This window comes from Heterodontus francisci, chromosome 10 (genome assembly GCF_036365525.1).
Source record: "Heterodontus francisci isolate sHetFra1 chromosome 10, sHetFra1.hap1, whole genome shotgun sequence".
In the NCBI taxonomy this organism is placed as follows: Eukaryota; Metazoa; Chordata; class Chondrichthyes; order Heterodontiformes; family Heterodontidae; genus Heterodontus; species Heterodontus francisci.
Genome location: NC_090380.1, coordinates 70,632,499 through 70,646,753, shown reverse-complemented (window position 1 = coordinate 70,646,753; position 14,255 = coordinate 70,632,499). Strand labels below are relative to the sequence as shown.

At 43.2% G+C, this 14,255-nt stretch overlaps 1 protein-coding gene across 1 annotated transcript in view; it reads left to right on the top strand.

The window, feature by feature from the left end:
* Positions 1 to 758: 758 nt before the first annotated feature.
* The window catches only part of LOC137374513 (vang-like protein 1), a 49,597-nt gene continuing 36,100 nt past the window's right edge, over positions 759 to 14,255 (top strand). Inside the window, exon 1 of the mRNA XM_068040708.1 lies at positions 759 to 926. The gene's annotated coding sequence lies outside the window, so the exon portion shown is untranslated. The remainder of the gene's footprint in view (positions 927 to 14,255) is intronic.

Sequence of the window (14,255 nt, the reverse complement as noted above, 5' to 3'; positions counted from 1 at the left end):
CTCCTTCCACCTGCCCATTTTTTCCCAACACTAAGTCTAAAACTGCACCCTCTCTTGTTGGACTTGCTACATACTGGGCAAAAAAGTTCTCCTGAATGCACCTCAAGAATTCAGCTCCCTCAATTCCTTTCACACTAAAACTATCCCAGTTAATATTGGGGGAGTTAAAATCCCCTACTATTACTTCCCTATTGTTCTTGCACTTCTCAGAGATTTGCCTACATATCTGCTCTTCTATCTCCCTCTGACTGGGGGTCTATAGTACACTTCCCAGCAGTGTGATTGCCCTTTTTTGCTCCTTAGTTCAATCCGTATGGCTTCATTTGATGAACCTTCCAACACATCATCCCTCCTCACAGATGTAATAGTTTCTTTGATCAAAATTGCCACTCCCTCTCCTTTCTTATCGCCCTCTCTATCGCATCTGAAAACCCTGTAACCAAGAATGTGCAGCTGCCATTCCTGTCCCTCCTTAAGTCATGTTTCCGTTACAGCTATATCATGTTGGTAGATAAATGCAATTTCTTCTTGTATACGCGACACGCCTTCCAGTACACCCGGAGTTTGGGCACTGTGCGGTGAAATGAGATATCAAACAGACCACCCCACCCGTTTCCTCCGCTGACAGAAAATGACTCGGCCCCTCCCTCACAGGCGGCGCCGCAGAGGAAAAGTGCGGGAGAGGAGGCATAAGCCCAGACACGTGACAGGAGACAGTCCACCCAGGCTCAGCTGCACGTCCTGCGCATGCGTGGTATGGTCTACGGCGGCCGACTGGGCCAGCGTTTTGACGGGAGTGATTTTTTTCCCCCCTCTTGGATTTGTTTCCATCTCGATGCCGATTCCCCCCTCCCCCCGTCCCTGAATCCGGGTGTTTTGCGATTGCTGGCGAGGAGCGAGATCGTTTCCATAGGACCCCGGGCCAGGTTAGTGTGTGTGATCAGTGTGCTGCTCCTTGCGCTTCGGTTACTGTGGGAGCTCGGGGATCAGTGGGTGATTTCACTGGCGGTTATCCGAGATCGGGGCAGCCAGGAGAAAGCGCCCATCGCCGCGGCCTAGCGCGCAGGCTCGGATCCCGCGGCTCTGTTCGGCCCGCGCGCTCGGGCAATACGCGGGCACAGGGGAGGGGAACGGCCGCTGCTTCCTGGGCTCCTGCATCCGCCAAAAGAGAACTGGGGAGGGAGAAGCCGCAGCAATCCGCAGACCTCCATACCCGGGGCTGTCGACCCCCACCTGGGAGTCAGCCCAGGGCCCCCGCCCCGCTAAACCGGCCGGAGTGTGTGTTCCTTCCCACAAAACAATAATGTTAGATCGAGAAAAAGTTTCAGGTTCTCAACATCCAGCGCAACTCCCTGGGCGGGGATGGGGTTCGGCAGGAAGCTCAGTGGTGAGTGGGGTGGGGGGACAGACAGGAGGAGTCCCTCACTGGGGGAGGGGGAACAGGAAGGTGCCCCTCACTGGGGGAGGGAGTCAGACTGGAGGATTTCCCTCACTGGGGGAGGGGGAACAGGAGGATTTCCCTCACTGGGGGAGGGGGAACAGGAGGATTTCCCTCACTGGGGGAGGGGGAACAGGAGGGTGCTCTTCACTGAGGGAGGGGGTCAGACAGGAGGATGCTCCTCACTGGGGGGGGGGAACAGGAGGATGCTCTTCACTGAGGGAGGGGGTCAGACAGGAGGATGCTCCTCACTGGGGGGAGGGGGAACGGGAGGATGTTCCTCACTTTGGGAGGGAGTCAGACAAGATGTCCCTCACTGGGGGAGGGGGGAACAGAAGGATGTCCCTCACTGGGGGAAGGAGTCAGACAAGATGCCCCTCACTGGGGGAGGGGGTCTGACAGGAGGAGTTGCTCACTGGGGAGGGGGTGTGAATGATACACATTTAAAAAGAAAAAAAAATTACAGTCCTGTGGAGGGTGGGGAGAAAACAAGGGAACAAACTGAATTGGATTATTCTTTGAAAGAGCAGGCACAGTAGGCATGATTCTATGTGGTTTGGTTAAATATTGATTCTGGTGCCTAAATTCAGTATCGTCCCAACCTGCGTCCATGTTGGTGACAACATTGTAGTAAAGTAGCTGCAAAGGAGATGAGACTCAAGGTCTTCATACCAGTAAGAAATGTCATTTTTGCTAAAACATAAAAGAAAATATGCTCATCTTCTATAATAAAATGGGGAAATGTTTTGAAGGTAAGATTCTTCCTCTCCCACACACCCACTCTCCCTCCTCTCTCACTATAAACCTGGTGAAGCTACAACACAGGACTGCAAACATGCTAAACAGAAGAAGCAGCATGCTATAGACAGAGCTGAGCGATCCCACAACCAAGGGATCAAATCACACAAGTGCCAGGCAATGACCATCTCCAATAAGAGAGAGTCTAACCATCTTACCTTGACATTCAATGGAATTATCACCGCTAAATCCCTCCGCATCAAAGCCTTGCAGTCCTGTCACATCCAGTTGTGAACGGTGATGGACGAACAACTAACAGGAGGAGGCTCCACAAATAGCACCATCCTCAATGATGGTGGACCCCAGCCCGTTAGTGCAAAAGACAAGGCTGAAGTGTTTGTAGCCATCTTCAGCCAGAAGTGCCAAGTGGATGATCCATCTTGGTCTCCTCCCAAGGTCTCCAGCAGCACAGATGCCAGTCTTCAGCCAATTCGATTCATTCCCTGTGATATCAGGAAACTGCACTGGACATAGCAAAGGCTATGGGTCCCAACAACATTCTGGCTGTAGTACTGAAGATTTGTGCTCCACTGCACTTAACAGCTGCACTGTTAAGCTGTTGCAGTACACCTACAGCACTGGGATCTACCTGACAATGTGGAAATTGCCCAGGTATGTCCTGTCCACAAAAGCAGGACAGATCCGATCCAGTCAATTAGCGCCCCTTCCCTCAATCATCAGCAAAATGATGGAAGGTGTCGTTGACGGCACTCACTTGCCAATAACCTGCTCAACCATGCCATTTTGGGTTCCACCAGGATCATTGGGTTCCAGATCTCATTATGGCCTTGGTGCAGACATGGAAAAAAGAGTTGAATTCCAGAGGTGAGGTGAGACTATCTGCTGTTAACATCAAGACAGCATTTGACCAAGGGTGGCACCAAGGAGTCCTCGTAAAATTGAAGTCAATGGGAATCAGGTAGAAAACTCTTCACTGGTTGGAGTTTTACCAAGCACATGGGAAGATGGTTATGATTGTTGAAGGAGTTCCTCAGGATAGTGTCCCAGGCCGAACCATCTTCAGCTGCTTCATTAATGACCTTCCCTCCAACATAAGATCAGAAGTGGGGATGTTCACTGATGATTGCATAGTGTTCAATACCATTCACAACTCCTCAGATACTGAAGCAGCCCGTGTCTACATGCAGCTTGGGCTGAAAAGTGACAAGTAATATTCACCTACACAAATGACAGGCAATGACCTTCTCCAACAAAAGAGAATTTAACCATCTCCCGTAGACATTCAAAAATATTACCATCGTTGAATATCCCACCATCAACATCTTGGGGATTACCATTGACCAGAAACTTAACTGGGCTAGCCATATAAATACTGTGTCTGCAGGAGCAGGTCAGAGACTGGGAATTCTGCGGCGAGTAACTCATCTCCTGACTCCCCAAAGCCTGTCCACCATCTACAAGGCACAAGTCAGGAGTGTGATAGAATACTCTCCAAATGCTTGGATGAGTGCAGCTCCAACTATACTCAAGATGCTGAACACTATCCAGGACAAAGCAGCCTATTTGATTGGCTGAATCAACCATCCACCACCTTCAACATTCAGTCCCTGGACCACTGGCGCTCAGTGCCAGCAGTGTGTACCATCTACAAGATGCACTGCAGCAACTCGCCAAGACTTCTTCAACAGTCCCTTCCAAACCCATGACCTCTACCACCAAGATGATCAAAGGCAGCGGACACATGGGAACACCACAAACTGCAATTTCCCCTCCAAGCTACACACCATCCTGACTTGGAACTATATTGCCGTTCCTTGACTGTTGCTGGGTCAAAATCTTGGAACCTCTTTCCTAACAGCACTGTGGTCTACCTATACCACAAGGACTGCAGCAGTTCAAGAAGACGGCTCACCACCATCTGGTAAACCATGAACGATAAAAAAACTCACTGCTTTCTGTTAAATCTGCTGTTTCACTGCAGTTAATTATTACCTAAAAGTCACTGCTGACCAGTGTGTTTGAGCATACCTTTTTAAAAAAAATCACAATCCTGCCTACTTGAGAACACTTTTTTATATATATTTGACATAATATCAAATCCAGGACTGTTGCAAACAGTGCAAGTCATTGTGGCCTATGACCCCTGGGGTGCCTGCCTGTCATGTCACTAATGCAGGTTTAGTTGGCCGCGATGACTGAAAGTCACTGATGCAGTTTAAAATTTTTGTGTTGCTATACGTGTCTTTGGATGTATTGGACTTTATATTTCTCATGTCTGGAGCAATGAATTATTCCATAAACTGGAATTTATCTTTAATCTGAACTAGCATGTTTCAAAAAAAATGCCTTGGGTTTTCATTCTTTATGCTGAACTCTATCTCACTTCTGTTACTGTCTGGAAAAGCCAAGCTGAGGGCTAGATGCTTCCCCAGAGGCAAGGAATATCACGCTAGTGTCATCTATAGAAATTCCAGTTCCTAGTGCCTATGTTCAACCTACCATTGCTAGACACCTGAAAGTAAACTCATTACCCTCCTGGCTGCAATGTTGCGAATTGCATAGTATTTCAGTTGAGGAAAATAAATTAACTTTCTTACTAAAAGAGTGAGTTACCTTCTCTGCAAATATGCATGCTTTTTAACTGTATATTGTTTAAGCAATAATGACATAAGGGTGCATGGAAAATTAACCATATGAAATTAGACCTTTGTAAGTACACTCAGGCTCACTCAGCTTCCCAGTCCCATTTGGTGAAATTTTGATTTTGTGTTTCAGTTGCTGTTATTTACTGTACTGTTGTAGTTTACTGAGATTTTCCTCAATTATTCTCGCTCCAGTTTTTTCTTCTGTTTTTCTGTTTAAATATATGCATTGGGTGTGTCAGGATTTCTAACGCATCTGTTGGGGAACTGGAGATATTTTTCATACTTCACTCATGGGCTCTCATTAAGAACATTAGAGGCTTACAATGACATTGTAATTTGTGAATGTGTGCTGGTGCGATGTAAGTTTTAAGATTGAGCCTTTGACTATTTTGCAGCTAGCCTTTATATGCCATAAACTGACCCTATTATTTTCTGGTAATTAAATATTGTTCCCTAATAAACTTATGACAGTTACATGATATTAATCCTTCAATGTGGATGTCATGCATCAGCTGCCATGGATTGAACAGGGTGATAGATTGTTGGTGCCTGATACGTCATCTGCTTGTATATTTCACAGACCCAAAACAAAGTAAAAAATCAATCCCACAACTCTATAGCATCTATGTATTAATTTAAAAAATGACTGGATGAGATAACATTTTGAGGTTCAAACAATGTCTTGTTTCTTCTTTCATTCCTGTAGTTTGATGTTTGGACTCAGCAATGAGGTACCCAACATATCTTGGACTTCATAAACTGCGACAGGCTGCTTTTCTGTTGAGGCTACAATCATATTGTAGAATTTAATTCTCTTCCGCGAATGTCACCCAAACTCAGGGACATTAGTGCACTATTATGCTCATGGCACAAAAACTGACGGAAAGCAGACTTGAAAATCCACATAGAAATGGGCACAGTTTCAATTAGTATAATAAACCATAGTGATTTTACAGCTGTAATTTCATCTTGAGTTCAGATTATTGTAAACTGCAGGAGGTTCACCCTTGAGGTTATTTGTGATATCCCAATCCCTTTAATTATTAAAAATAAAAACAATATGCTACAAATATTCAGTGGTATCTGTGGAGAGAGAAACAGCATTAACATTTGAGGTCAATGGCTGTTCATTATTTTCTGGTGATTGTTCATGGTGTATAAGAATTTATTCCGTACTGATGTGTATTATAGTACTTAAGACTTTAGAAGGACTTTCAGAATTTGTTTCTGCAGTTCTAAATGGTTCATATAACAGCAAACATATACTTATGGAAGGTAAAAGATTGAATTTCAGAACAAGTATATTTTTGCTGTCTTAAACTGATTGTTAGATTCTGCTTTCTTATCTGATGTGAGGTGGACTGGACTGGCTCCTATTTATACCAAGTGCCCTGTTTATACTTTTAAACGGAAGAAAATCTGCCAAGATTTTTGTTGGACCAGTGATAGTTCATCCATTTATCTTGAACACCACAGGTGCGATTGGCATGATTGGCCAATGACAAGATTTGCCCTCTTTGTCATCTTAGTCTCATTTGTGAGGATAGAAATTTACTGAAGTTCCATTCCTCTGGTTCTTGCTTTGTGTTGATACTCTACTACTAATGTACTATCCTTTGAATTACTGGATTTACTTTGACGTGAAAAGTCCAAAATTTATGACTACTATAACCAAATTGGACTCAAAGGTTTTTGAGTGTTTTTGATATCAAGGAATGGAACAAGAGACGAGCTTCTGAGGTGGACTGAATATTGACTAAACCAGAAAAATTAAAGGGTGGTTGTGAATGCAGCTGTGTCAACAAGGGAAGGAGTCACTTGCTGGGTGCAAAGAGATCAGAATAGATTGGGAAGGTAGACTCATGAGTGGCAGATGGCATTTTACTGGGAAGCGAAATAAATAGTAATACTAAAATAAATGACCCTGAGCTACAAGACATAGCACAGCAGAGGGATCTGGGAGTATTGTGGAAACCTCACTGAAACTGAACAGTGTAGCATGAGATAGCAGTAAGGAAAGCTCACAAAATCTTGGAATGAAATGTCAGATTACTGTTTATTTGCAGAGGGAGTGCAACAAAGGTTCACTAGACTGGTTCCTAGGCTGAGGGGATTAGCCTATGAGGGGAGATAGAGTAGACTGGGCCTATGATTCCCTGGAGTTTAGAAGAATGAGAGGTGATCTCTTAGAAACATATTCAATTCTTAAGGGGCTTGACAGGGTATACTCTGAAAAAATGTTTCCCCAGGATGAGGAATCTAGCATAAGGGGTTACACTCTCAAAATAAGTGCTCGGCTATTTAGGACTGACATTAGGAGAAATTTCTTCACTCAAAGGGTTGTGAATCTTTGGAATTCTCTACCCCAGAGAGGATTGGATGCTCAGTCATTGAGTATATTCAAGACAGAGGTCGATAGATTTTTAGGTACTAAGGAAATTAAGGGATATGGAGATAGTGCAGGAAAGTGGAGTTTAGATAGATCAGCCATAATCTTGTTGAATTGTGAAGCAAGCTTGAAGGGCCAAATGGTCTACTCCAGCTCCTATTAATGTACTTCCAAGTTTGGTGACAAAATTATATCCAGAATTTCAAGGCATAGGAGGCAGTGCAGAAAAGGCCAATTTAGCTGGTAACCTAGCTTAAGGGATCTGAGTAATGAAAAGATGGTGAAGAGTATGTGATTGTCAACACCGAAGAGAAGGCTCAGGGGAAAAAATTCAAGATCCTCTAGGGAATAGATAGTACAATGTGTCTAGTTACAAATTGTGTAGTAAGATATTATCTTAGTTGCCGCAAGTTCTAGAACCTGGAGAAATTGGCTCAAAGTTGGAAGAGGGAAGTTGCATGTTGGGCTGGTTTTGGGGGGGGGCGGTGGGGGTCTGTAAAATGGGAGTGGAGTGCCTATCACCTTCACATCGCCATGGCATTGCATCAGCAGAAGGAAAAGCAAAGACAGCTCTCCCGCTCGGAGGCCAATTGTGCCACTTAAGTGGCTAATTAAGGACCTCTTCCAGCATTTTACCAGTAGCGGGTAGGCCACCTGCCGTGTTGGGAGATTGCCTAGTAAACCCTGACAGTCTCCCTGCGGGTTCGGGGCGGGGGGATTGTGGGGGGCTTCTAATCAGGTGCTTTGTGGCCCATGGAGGGGCCCCCAGCAGCAATGGCTGCTTCGCAGCAACATCCCCCTGCCCTCATCAATCCTTTCCTTCACCGGGGCCTGCCTGTTTGGCCCAGCATCCCCGACCCCGCTCACCTTATTGCGAGGGTGCGTCCATTGCTGCATTCTTTCAGCTGGGTGCCGTCCTAGCAGTGGCCTCTGTTCCTGATGACCTCTTTGCAACAGTCTTTCCCGTACAGCCTGAGAAGGAGGATGAGAAGTTTGTTCCTATAATTATTTAGTATTGGATTTATGAACAGCTTATCTGCGTGTCGCTGGCAAGGCCCGTCCCTAATTGCCCTTGAGAAGGCGGTGGTATGCCAGCTACTTGAACCGTCACAGTCCACATAGTCTAGGTACACCTACAGTGCTGTTAGGGAGGGAGTTCCAGGATTTTGATCCAGCAACACCGAAGGAACGGCGATATATTTTCAAGTGAAGATGGTATGTAGCTTGGAGGGAAACTTGCAGATGGTGGTGTTCCCATGCATCTAGGTGGAAGAGGCTGCAGGTTTGGAAGGTGCTGTCGAAGGAAGTGTGGAGAATTGCTGCAGTGCACACTAGATGGTACACACTGCTGCCACTGTGTGCTGGTGGTGGAGGGAGTGAATGTTCAAAATGGTGGGTGGGGCCCCAATCAAGTGGTATGGATGATGTCGAGCTTCCTGAGTGGTGTTGAAGCTGCACTCATCTAGGTAAGTGGCAAGTATTCCATCACACTCCTAACCTCTGCCTTGTGGATGGTGGACAAGCACTGGGGAGTCAGGGGGTGAGTTACTCACCGCAGAATTCCCAGTCTCTAACCTCTTGCAGCCGTAGTATTTATCTGGCTGCTCCAGTTCAGTTTCTGATCAATGGTAACCCCCAGGGTGATGTTAGTGGGGGATTCAGTGATGGTAATGCCGTTGAATGTCTAGGGGAGATGGTTAGATTCTCTCATGTTGGAGATGGTTATTGCCCGGCACTTGTGTGGTGTGAATGTTACTTGCCATTCTACCAGCCCAAGCCTGAATGTTGTCCAGGTCTTGCTGCATGTGGGCACGAACTGCTTCAGTATCTGAGAAGTAGTTGCGAATGGTACTGGACATCAATCATCAGCGAACATCCCCACGTCTGACCTTATGATGGAGGGAAGGTTATTGGTGATGCAGCTGGAGATGGTTGGGCCTAAAACATTACCCTGAGGAACTCCTACAGAAATGTCCTGGGGCTGAGATCATTGGCCTCCAACAACCACAATCATCATCTTTTGTGCTAGGTTTGGCTCCAACCAGAGGAGAGTTTTCCCCGATTCCCATTGACTTAAAAATGCTGGTTTCCTGAATGATGTTGATGTTTACATTTCTCAATTATAATCTTGGCAATTTTCAGCTCTAGACCTACATTGTTTGTCGAAATATGCATTGTAATGAAAATAGGATCTCATAACTACATTTTATACCTACCTATAATTTATGTAAATAAAAGCAAAATACTGCAGATGCTGAAAATCAGAAACCCTGGTCCACTCCTCTATCACCCCAGACATCTCGTCCCCTTCCCACGGTACCTTCCGATGCAATCGCAGGTGGTATAATACCTGCCCTTTTACCTCCTCTTTCCTCATCATCCAAAGCCTCAAACACTCCTACCAGGTGAAGCAGCGATTTACTTGTACTTCCTTCAATTTAATATACTGTATTCGCCACTCAAAATGCGGTCGCCTCTACATTGGGGAGACCAAATCCAGATTGGGTGACCGCTTTGCGGAACACCTCCGCTCAGTCCGAAAGCATGACCCCAGGCTTCTGGTTGCTTGCCATTTCAATACACCACCCTGCTCTCATGCTCACATTTCTATCCTTGGCCAGCTGTAGTGTTCCAGTGAACATCAATGCAAGCTCAAGGAGCAGCATCTGATCTTTCGATTAGGCATTCTACAGCCTTGCGAACGCCACCTTGAGTTGAACAATTTCAGAGCATGTCTGGCCTTTTTTTATATTTTTCAATTTTTTAAAAATTGTTTAACCATGTACCTGTTTTTCATGTGGATAGAGATGCTCATCATTCTGCCATTAACATTCTCTCTGGACTAATGCTTTGTCTTTCATCACAAGCATTAACATGCTCTTTGCCTTTGCCCCATGATAGCTTTGTTATTTAATCTCTCCTGCCCTCTGCTCTATCACACACGTTCTCTTTTGTTTTCTTCCCCACCAAACCCCTGCCCCCCCCCCCGCCTTCATTTGCTTAACATCTAATTCTTTTCTAACCTTTGCCAGTTCTGATGAAAGGTCACAGACCTGAAACGTTAACTCTGCTTCGGTCTCCACAGATGCTGCCTGACCTGCTGAGTATTTCCAGCATTTTCTGTTTTTATTTATAATTTATGTAATGTTGAGGTCAGGCATTTCAGAAATTTCTTGTCTTTTTCAGCACCAAGAAAATGCCACAATAATATTTGATAGTTAATACCTTGTACAGAATAGAGTTGTTAATGTTACTTTTGTAGAAAAGTGGATTCACACAGTTAGTTAACCATATGCAACATAATGTTTTAGTCTAAAATGTTATCTAGTATTAGTGCTAATATATTTTTACAGTTCAGTGACTCCTTTAGTATGCCCTTAAAAAAAATTCTATGGGGCTTGATGTGGTTTCTTATTGCCAATGTCTACTTCTGTAATGTTCTTCTGTCAAAAGATGACATTTGAAGTTTGCTGCATGGTCTTATTTTGTGCTATGTGAATCCAACCTTAATACTCAGTAAAAATCTACTCATGATGCCCATATTTTTTCTAAAGCTTTTGGAGTATTTAGCAGGAATTTGTTGAATATATATTGATGCCATTGAAATTGCATTGTGATTTTCAAATCCATCCTGGGTATAGGGTTGAGTAATAAAGGTCATAACTCAAGGAGGAGATCCTACAGACAGCCAGCCTGTGTCCAGTATGCTGATGAATTTTCTTCTTGCATGGCTATTACCAGGAGGCTGAAGATCAACTTCAGGGTTCACAGATTTAGGTTCCCCCATATCTGAAACAGCACTTTGGAAAGTTTTTTTACAAATTAAAATGCTGCATTTAATGTGTATGTTGCTAACATAAACACAACTAATGCTTTCTGTGATTGAAAATACAATTGTTCTGAAAATGAACAATGCGGAAAGCATCTTTGACAAAAGCTTTATTGAACTCAGACTAGCCCTCCCACCTCAGTTACCCCAGCTACAAATTAGAATGGATGAGATTGGAGAGAATGTGCTAAATGAGGTTGTTGCTAATGTTACAGACACTTGAATGGAAATAACATTTAGCAGCAGTGGGCGTTGATTTATTAACCACTGAATTTCTTTTGGGAACTCCTTGCAATGGATGTATGTAATATACAATGTCTTTTTTTTAAAGTGTGTTTTTAGATGTGGATGGGAAGGAATTGCCAATACTGCATGGAAATTAAAGAAATATGTTTGCAGCTGCTGCGTATGAGAAGTAACCAAGTAGCCACTCTAATCATACGTACTTGTTTTCCCCCTTGTGCATTGACAGTCTAAGGTATCTGTTGGTCATTGTTACTAGTAATTTCATAAGCATATTAATAACTACTAACCTTGCAGTAACAGTAGTTTTGTTATTTAGTAACTAATGGGTATTTAGCTGGTACTAACTTATTTCATGTCTACCAAGTTCTCAGCAAGTATTGAGTTATTTAGGGACTGACAAGGAACTCCACAGTATACAGTACGTAGCTGAACTGACTTATTTAAAGGGAAATGTTACATCAGCACTTAAAATCAGCAGCAGTCCATAACTAACATTCAGAGAGGTTGATGTGGGAAATGGAAATATTCACACTGGTGCTATCAGAGGTGATGTCTGAAGTTGGGACAAAGTATCTAGTGCTGTATTCTGTATCAGACTATGCTGCAGACAATGTAAGTTTTCAATATCAAGTGCCAAAAATTGTGAGGGGGTAAGTTCCACTTGCCAGAAAATCCATAAACAAATCAACATTTAAAAAGGACAAATTGCATTTGGGTTGCATCGTGGTGAAGTCAGTGAAGCACTGTCACTGAACAGTAGAAGGTAAATTTGTATCCAGAATTCACAATCCCAACCATACCTTTCTAGAGAGAGAAAATCAGACAATCAATTATCCTGCTGTGGTGGGAAGCAAATCTCGCACCTTGTGTTCCAAAAATTTAATATGGAGAGTACATTTTGAAATAAACATTGGAGTGAAGTATTGTTAGTCACAGGTCTGTCCCTCAACCAGTGCCACTAAAATAGATTATCTAGTCATTTACATCATTGCTGCTTGTAAGATCTTGCTATGTGCAAATTGACTGCCACCACCTTTCCCTACAATAACAACTTGTACTGGGGAGAGGTGGTAGTGAGGTAGAGCTGGGTGTCATCAGCATACATGTGGAACTTGACATGTTTCTGGATGATGTCACCAAGGGACAGCATGTAGATGAGAAATAGGAGAAGGCCAAGGATCGATCCTGTGAGATAAAGGTACAAGGATGAGAAGAGAAACCATTGCAAGAGATTCTCTGACTACAACTGTATAGATCAGAATGGAACCAGGTAAGGGCCGGTCACTCAGCTGGACAGCAGAGGAGGATGGTGCAATTACTCTCAATAGCTCCAAATAGATCACGAGGGATGAGGAGTGATAATAGTGCACCACTGTCATACTCGTGCAAGATGTCATTTGTGACTCTGATGAGCTCCAATTCAGTACTGTGATGGGCAGAAATCTTGACTGGAGTAGTTCAAATATGGAATTGCAGATACTGATGTGGGATCCAACAGCATGTTCAAGGGCTTTGGAAAGAAAAGGGAGGTTGGAGACGGGGATGGTAGTTTGCAAGGACTGAGGAGTTAAGGGTGCATTGTTTGAGGAGGGAGCACATTTGAAAGAGACTGGGACAGTACCAAGGGAACTGTTTACAAAATGAGTTAGCCTGGAAACCAGAAAGGGAATATGACAACCGTGACTACACTTCAAAAGTGCTCCATTAACTGTGAAGTGCTTTGGGATCTCCTGAAATTGTGAATGTTTGGTTCTTTCTTATTAATTATTGTACCAATACTTTGATTTTATTGTGTTACTACATAGATTTCACTTTTAGGTCAGCAGGCAAGTTCGAAATAGGATCTTGGGTGGCAACAATTTCCAACAAAATAAAACTCCGTTTAATTGCCTGAAATTTAGCATGCTTCACTATAAAGAACTGCAAGTGTGGTTTTGACATTCTTTTTGTTTGCTTATAGAATACATATTTGTTGAACAAGTCCCACCTTTTCTTTGTTGAGTTGAAAAGTTACAATTGAAAGGCCTATAGATGGTTGTCATTTCATTTGTAATACAATATAAACACAGAAAATGCTGGAAATACTCATCAGATCTGGCAGCATCTGTAGACGGAGAAACAGAGCTGTGTTTCAGGTCATTTCATTCGGTAGTTTTATTTCTTTCTAAACCTGCAATGTTATTACTTTTTTTAAAAATCTTAACGTTTGTTCCTACCATTATCACCCACATTAACACAACAGACCTCCAATAATTTTTTTTACCATACTCTTTTCATTTTACTACGGAATCGGTTTAAAATGCTTCAGCTGAACCATTGCTAGGGAAGTTAAAAGATTTTTATCTAAAGTCTTTAAATAGTCATTTAGCAGTACAGAACTGGAGTATTGCTGAAAATAGAGACATGGTGTCGAAGCTTTTCATCTTGCATTCATCAGGACAATCGCAAGAATAACCAATGTAAGGGAAAACAACTACTACTGCATGAGAAGAGAGTGCTGATTGGTTGGCAAGCAAACTCTGGTAGTGGCATTGCCATGGCGAATGCACCAGTTTACGATGACTGTCAGTTAACTGCCAAGCTTTGTTTAAAATTTAAACCAAGCCTCTACCAATCAGTTCACTTACCAACCAATCTCTTCGCATGCAGTATAAGTTGTTGTTTTCCCTTGCATTGGTTATTCTTATGATTATCTTGATGAGTGCAAGACGAAAAATTTCATGTCTCTATTTTCAGCAATACTAAAGTCTTTAAGCTTATCATGAGCTTCTGTTAGGTGTCCTAGTTTTAGAAACGTTTAAAAAGTCACTTGTTTCGATGGTAATGCTGCCTCTTTCAATTTAATATTTAGAATTACATTTACACAGAAGCAAAGGAAACATAGTAAGATACTGCTAATATGAATATTCATAAAATAACAAGAAGGCTCTTAAAATAACAACCCACAAG